Source organism: Zootoca vivipara, chromosome 3 (genome assembly GCF_963506605.1).
Source record: "Zootoca vivipara chromosome 3, rZooViv1.1, whole genome shotgun sequence".
NCBI classification, from domain to species: Eukaryota; Metazoa; Chordata; class Lepidosauria; order Squamata; family Lacertidae; genus Zootoca; species Zootoca vivipara.
The window spans coordinates 5887342-5894991 of record NC_083278.1 but is presented as its reverse complement, the minus strand read 5'-3'; the positions used below and the strand labels follow the sequence as shown (position 1 = coordinate 5894991).

General features: G+C 47.9%; 1 long non-coding RNA gene across 1 annotated transcript; it reads left to right on the top strand.

Moving 5' to 3' along the window:
- The first annotated feature begins 6117 nt into the window (after positions 1-6117).
- LOC132591871 (uncharacterized) lies at positions 6118-6632 on the top strand. The gene is made up of 3 exons (XR_009557279.1): positions 6118-6150; positions 6263-6305; positions 6438-6632. It is a non-coding gene; the product is annotated as an uncharacterized LOC132591871 (long non-coding RNA).
- The last annotated feature ends 1018 nt before the right edge of the window (positions 6633-7650 follow it).

Here is a 7650-nt window from a genome sequence, read left to right as displayed (position 1 = left end):
CACATGGTCTGAGGGATGAAAAAGGTTACTGACCCGTCCTCTTCCAGATCTTCCAGGATGAGTTGTTCTGAAAGGAAAAGAAGAGAAGGTGGGGTTAGACTTTCTTACACATACAAACACACACATACACACAAAGAGAGAGGGGGGGAGAGGGAGGGAGGGAGGGAGGGAGAGAGACTTTCTCAGTGTAGACATGGAAATAAACATTACCTTCATATCTTCTGGTTTTCATCTCCACTGGAGGGGAGGAGGAATTTGGGGCCAAGAGGGAAACAAAGAGCCACATGCAATAAGATTATTTTTTTAAACCTCAAAATAGGCCTCAGACAGAGACCTTTCCTAAGAAACCTGCAGGGTCTTACCTTTTGGGATTTTTCAAAGAGGGAATGGCGGGGTAAGGTGGAGTGGGTGGGGGAGGGGGAGGTGGTGGGGGAGGGGGAGGACTGGGGCAGGGGGGAAACTTTGTTTCTCCGAAAACGAAGAACGCGTCGGATCCTGGAAATCCTGGAAAAGAAAAAGCAAAATGTGAGAAATGGGGCTCACAGTTAGTACTCTCCTAATTGTGGCACAATTTAGGCCACAACTTTATTGATTACAGCAATGTGAGTGGTATTGGCTAAGGCTTTAGCAATAACTATATCTGACTCCTGGCTGCCTTGCAGGAGGTCTGTAAGGGAAAACCACCAACAGAGGGAACTCGGTCGAAGGCGACCATCTGAAGCTTACCCCGGGGTTCCTGCTGGGTCCTGGCATGGCCCTAGCCTCCCAAGCAGACTTTGGAAAAGATCCAGACCCGCGGATTCCTTTAATGGAATACCCTTGGTACCTGGAGGGGCAGGTGATGGCCGCACCTCCCCTCCCCCCCACTTCACTAAGCCAATGCCTAACCGCCAACCCTTACAAAGTTGTGACGCTTGCTAAGAGGTAGGCGAAAACCAAGAGGCCAGTGCCAATTTGTCAAAAGGAAAAAAATCCTACTTGGCCCCTGTTCCAAAACAGGCGACCAAGCGAAGTCCAGAGCAAGGCCAAAGCACACCCCTAAATCTAGGGCGGGTTTTTGGTGGCGTGAAGCCAGGTAAATCTCCCCAACAATGTGCCACCGCCTTTTAAAGGCCCCCCCCCTCGATCACCTATAGCGTGTGCGCAACGCGGACCCTCAATTAAGAGGATCCGATATGCTGAAAGAAATCCTACTTACATGGTTTCTCACTTCTCTCACAAGCACGGAATGATCCAAGCGTAGGAGATCCCCAGGACTTCTAGAGCCCCAACGGAGATGTCACAATGACCCTCGTGATGCCCTGAGAAAACCAGCAGCCACAAGCAGTGCTGCTCTTAAGTGACGCCACTAAGTTTTCTCACATGGTTTTCTTCCATGTTCCACTTTTTATAAATGTGCATGACGTGCCTCCTCCTTTGGATTCCAGCTGACGTTGTTCCTGCACCTACTGAGCACTAAGCTCTCTCCTATACCTGTCCCATACCAGCCAACATTTCTCCCATGCAAATAGGAAGGCCTTATTCCATTATTATTATTATTATTATTATTATTATTATTATGACTGGGTTGTCCCAGCCACTCTGGACAGTTTCCAACATATACAAAAACATAACAAAACTTTAAATGTTAAGCACACCACTTCAATATCATGTCCCGATACTCTAAGGTAGGTCTTTCCTGACCGGCGAGAGCCAATGGATTTGCATAGGTGCAAGGGCCCAGCCAGTAGGGAATCAAACTTGTGACTATTCCCTGTGTTAGAGGGTGAGGGCTGCAAATATGTGAAGCAGGAAGAGGCATGGTGTTCATCAGCCATGACACCCACATTCCTGCAGTGAGGTTGGGGCTGTGCAGACACACAGGTGGAGCCAATCCAGCTCTTACACCCGGGTCCACACACAGCCCTAATCTCACCGCTGCTCTATTTAGGAAAGCTGCGGCAGCACCCGTGTTAGGGGTGCAGCTCTGCCGCATGGCACCAGCCACAACGGATCAGGGCAGACATTTATTTCAACGCTGGGCCTGGCATGGTAATTTTGCCTTCTTGTGAGACTTCTAGAATTGAATGAAAGGGAGGAAAAAATAAAAGTAGGCACTCCCTACTTGTTTTTTACTACACAGCTATGGTGTTGCTAAAACGATCCCAGGCTCCTGTCTTCAAAGCTGATAGACCTTTAAATCTTCTCCTTGGGCAAGCCAGAACAGTTGGTTTCAATCAAATTTATCCATAGAAGCTATTATGATGATAACAAAATATTATTGCTTTCTTTAACACATAATATAGCTTGGAAGTCGATAAAAGTTCATAAAACCAAAGAAAATGAACATTGGCAATTGCTTTCTTGAAAGCATCACCACACCAAAGACGATGTGCCAGGCATGGGCGTAGCCAGGGAGGCGGGGGGGAGCTGCCCCCTCCAAATCAAGTAAATCAATAAAAATACTTAATTAACTGACCAATTGTGTCACAGATAACTCGGCTCTGCCCTTACCCCCCAAATAAAGCCTGCCCCACAATAAATCCTGTTTACACACATGGCTCCTGGTATCAATTTTCCAAATCCAGGATGGTGTTTTCAAGGACGCAATTTCAGCCACGTTCATTCTGATCCTTAGGAAGAACTGTTCCCTTTCCTCCATCCTCTTAACAAATACAATTGCCACCGTGGCAGGTTTGATCCCCATATGGGACAGCCATATATTTCTGCATTGCAGGGGGGTTGGACTAGATGATCCTCAGGGTCCCTTCCAGCTCTACAATTCTATGATTCTCATGTTCTCATGCTACCCTGATGCCAGCCAGGTGTGGCCAGTTTCCTCAAGTACTTGAGGAATTGCAGCCTGTCATGAGCAAAGATCACCAGTGTTGAAGCAATGATTCTTCAACATCAACTTTGTTGAACTGGTCATGTTGTGCGGATGCCTGATGATCGTCTTCCAAAGCAACGACTCTATTCCGAACTTAAAAATCGAAAGCATAATGCTGGTGGTCAACAAAAGAGGTTTAAAGACTGTCTCAAGGCAAATATTTTAAAATGTACCCCACCCCTGTCCTAGAGAGTGATCTAATTTAGTGTGTCTATTTTACTAGCTATAAATAAGCAAAACTGAATGGTGAAATTGCTACGCTTGCCTAGTGCAATATTTGCAGTTTCCATCCATTCATTGTTACTAATGAACTTGTGAAATCGAAACCTTTCCATGGGGAAAAATTAAGCACTGGACATCACTGCTGAAGGGCAGTGTTAGCTGTCCTTTTGCCCATGAACATACTGGATATACTTTCAATCTCAAAATATATCCAGAAGGTGCTGTGTAGCTTCTTCACTTTTTCTTTGTTCCCCCTTCCCCAAGGCCCCCGTAGCTGCCACATGGGCATTTTCCTGCCTCTGTCCTTTTGCTTGTGTGCATAGCTGCCAAGTTATCCCTTTTTTTAAGGGAAATTCCCTTATGCTGAATAGGCTTCCTCTTGAGAAAAGGGAAAACTTGGCAGCTATGCTTGTGTGAGGCTGACTACAGTGAGCTTTAAAAAGGCAGAAAAGTCCTTGCAAATAATGAGGCATTTCGCAGTACTTACAAACACCAACGGGGTGTGTGTGGCGCTGTGGGTTAAACCACGCGAGCCTAGGGCTTGCCGATCAGAAGGTCGGCGGTTTGAATCCCGCGAAGGGGTGAGCTCCCGTTGCTCAGTCCCTGCTCCTGCCAACCTAGCAGTTCGAAAGCACGTCAAAGTGCAAGTAGAAAAATAAGTACCGCTCTGGTTCGCCAGAAGCGGCTTAGTCATGTTGGCCATATGACCTGGGAGCTGTCTGCAGACAAACGCTGGCTCCTTCAACCGGTAAAGCGAGATTAGTGCCTCAACCCCTGTCGTCCGCAACTGGACTGAATGGTCAGGGGTCCCTTTACCTTTACCCACACCAACACGTGGCAAACGTGAATAAAGCTAGCTCTCCCCTTTCTTGAGAGCAGTGTCCTGTTCCTCATACCACAAACCCAAGCATGCTCACTAGGAACTAATTTCCACTGGGGTCAGAAAACCTTGCTCCAAAGTAGAGCTATTTAGGAGGCTCAGGCCCACAGGTGCACTTTTGTGAGCAGAAGGCCTCTTTCGGACGTAGTGAAATATTCTTGCGTGAGAAAAGACAAAAAGGCAGTGTGTCTATATATGTATTTATTTAAGGAATAATTTTGTCTGTATAATTCTAAGCACCATATCATGGGTTTCCTGGTGGTCTCTCATCTGGGCACCTCAGGAGACCTGCCAAGTGTCCCTATTTTCCAGGGACAGCCCCTGTTTTACAGAAGCCATTGTGACACCTCCCTCTGCTGGCTCAATGGACACCAGAGTGCAAAAAGGCCTGGCGAGCTCCTACGGTTGGATCATTTCGCGTTTGTTACAGGAAGAAGGTAGACATGTAAGTAGGATGTCTCTCAGCATCTGCATTCTGTGATGATAGTGAATTCCTCTTGAGCTCAGAGGCATTAGAGAGTACAAGCTGTGAGACCCATTTCTCTTTCTTTTCTAGACTTTCAAGGCTGAGAGGAGTTCTTCGCCTAGGAAGAAGAAACAAAGTTTTCCCCATCCCAGAGTCCTCCCCCTCGCCCACCACCTCCCCCTCCGCCTTACTCCGCCATACCCTCTTTCAAAAAACCCAAAAGCCAGTCCCTAAGGTTTCTTAGGAAAGGTCTCTGAGGCCTATTTTGAGGTTTAGATACCAGTTTGGGGATGTGGATCAGGAGAGCCCCATTTCTCACATTTTGCTTTTTCTTTTCTAGGCTTTCCAGGATCAGACGCGTATTTCGTCTGAGACGTAATAAAGTTTCCCCCATCCCCAAGTCCTCCCCCTCGCCTTACCCCAGTGTTTCTAAACCAGTGTGCCTCCAGATGTTTTGGGACTACAACTCCCATCATTCCTGACCACTGGTCTTGCTGGCTAGGGATGATGGGAGTTGTAGTCCCAAAACATCTGGAGGCACACTGGTTGAGAAACACTGCCTTACCCCACCAACAACTCTTTGGAAAAACTAAAAAGGTAAGACCCTGCAGGTTCAGGAGAGTACTAACTGTGAGCCCCATTTCTCACATTTTGCTTTTTGTTTTCTAGGCTTTCCAGGCTGAGGCGAGCCCTTCGCCTGTCACGGAAAAACAAAGTTTCCCCCTTCCAAATGTCCTCTCCCTCGCCCACCACCTCCCCCTCCACCTCCGCCTTACCCTGTGGACCCCTGTTCGAAAAAACCAAAAAGGTAAGACCCTGCAGCCAGTCCCTAAGGTTACTTAGGAAAGGTCTCTGTCTGAGGCCTATTTTGAGGTTTAAAAAAATAATCTTATGGCATGCGGCTCTTTGTTTCCCTGTAGGCTCCAAATTCCTCCCCTCCAGAGAACAGCAAACAGGAAGGTAATGTTTATTTCCATGTCTATCTTCATAAAGTCTCTCTCTCTCCCTCCCCCCCTCTCTCTAACTGCCACCTTCTCTTCTTTTCCTTTCAGAAGAGCTCATCCTGGAAGATTTGTAAGGGTTGGCGGTTAGGCATTGGCTTAGTGAAGTGTGGGGGAGGGGAGGTGCGGCCATCACCTGCCCCTCCAGGTACCAAGGGTATTCCAGTAAAGGAATCTGCGGGTCTGGATCCTGTCCAAAGTCTGCTTGGGAGGCTAGGGCCATGCCAGGATCCAGCAGGGACCCCGGGGTGAGCTTCAGATGGTCGCCATCGACCGAGTTCCCTCTATTGGTGGTTTTCCCTTCCAGACGTCCTGCAAGGCGGACAGGAGTCAGATATAGTTATTGCCAAAGCCTTAACCAATACCACTCACATTGCTGTAATCGATAAAGTTGTGGCCTAAATTTAGCCCATTAACCTTTAAACTAAAATACTGTCGGGCGGGAGTGTGTGTGTGTAGTGCCCCAAGGCCTTGATGCACAACTGAATTCTGTGATGATAGCGCGCTTAGATTCGTGAATGCAAAAACCAGTTTGGGGATGTGGATCAGGAGAGTACTAACTGTGAGCCCCATTTCTCACATTTTGCTTTTTCTTTTCTAGGTTTTCCAGGTTTCGACGTGTATTTCGTTTCCGACGAAATAATGTTTCCCCCACCCCGCAGTCCTCCCCCTCGCCCACCCCCGCCATACCTTCTTCCAAAAAACCAAAAAGGTAAGACCCTGCAGCAAGTCACTAATGTTTCTTAGGAAAGGTCTCTGTCTGAGGCCTATTTTGAGGTTTAGATAAAGAATCTTATGGCATGCGCCTCTTTGTTTCCCTGTAGGCTCCAAATTCCTCCCCCGTGACCCAGAACAGAAAAGATGAAGGTAATGTTTATTTCCATATCTATGTTCACAAAGTCTCTCTCTCCCTCCCCCTCTCTCCCCCCTCCCTCCCCCCTCTCTTTTTGTGGGTGTAAGAAAGTACTCTAACCCCACCTGCTCTTCTTTTCCTTTCAGAAGAGCTCATCGTGGAAGATCTGGAAGAGGGGTCAGCAACCTTTCCCATCCCTCAGACCATGTGGTAGGCAGGACTATATTTTGGGGAGGAGGGTGAACGAATTCCTATACCCCACAAATAACCCAGAGATGCATTTCAAATAAAAGGACACATTTTACTCATGGAAAAACACGCTCATTCCCGGGCCAGATTGAGAAGGCAATTGGGCTGCATCCTGCCCACGGGCCTTAGGCTGCCTACCCCTGACTTGGAGGAAGTGCAGGAAGAGACTGGGAAGGCAACAACTTAAGGCAGAGCCGGGGAGCCCTATAGAATTATGCTGCAAACAGTTCTGGGCTGTTGTAAAGTTTTGCTTCTGTGCCTTTCTTTCCTTGAAGGTGAAAGCTTGCAGAGATGAAGCTGTAGTAGCGCAGAGTTGTCTTGCTGCCCTGTCAGAATGGCTGGGTCTAGTCATGGAAACAGCATATGCAAGGTAGCTATTGGGGGAAATACTGTGCATTTAACCAAAGGGTGGCCCAGAGTATCTCTCTAAGGCTCTGCACTAACTCTCTGTGGTACTCCTTTGGCAGCTTATAAGTAATGTGTTGGTCCATGTGTGTGACTAGAGAGCTGTTTTCGATGGTGGAAAGGCCTAGATCAGGCATCCCCAAACTTAGGGCCTAGGGCTTGCCGATCAGGTCGGCAGTTTGAATCCCGCGACGGGGTGAGCTCCCGTTGCTCACTCCCAGTCCTGCCAACCTAGCAGTTCAAAAGCATGTCAAAGTGCAAGTAGATAAATAAGTACCGCTCCGGTGGGAAGGTAAATGGCGTTTCCGTGCGCTCCTCTGGTTCGCCAGAAGCGGCTTAGTCATGCTGGCCATATGACCTGGGAGCTGTCTGCTAACAAACGCTGGCTCCCTCGATCAGTAAAGCGAGATGAGCACCGCAACCCCAGAGTCGTCCGCGACTGGACTGAATGGTCAGGGGTCCCTTTACCTTTACCCTTTACAAACACCAACACGTGGCAAACGTGAATAAAGCTAGCTCTCCCCTTTCTTGAGAGCAGTGTCCTGTTCCTCATACCACAAACCCAAGCATGCTCACTAGGACAGTGATGGGCAACCTTTTGAGCTTGGTGTGTCAAACTTCACCAAAAAAACCGAGCATAACTCGGGTGGTGTGTCACTTCGAGAAAGAAAACACCATAATTTCGTGATATTTATAGTTTAAATA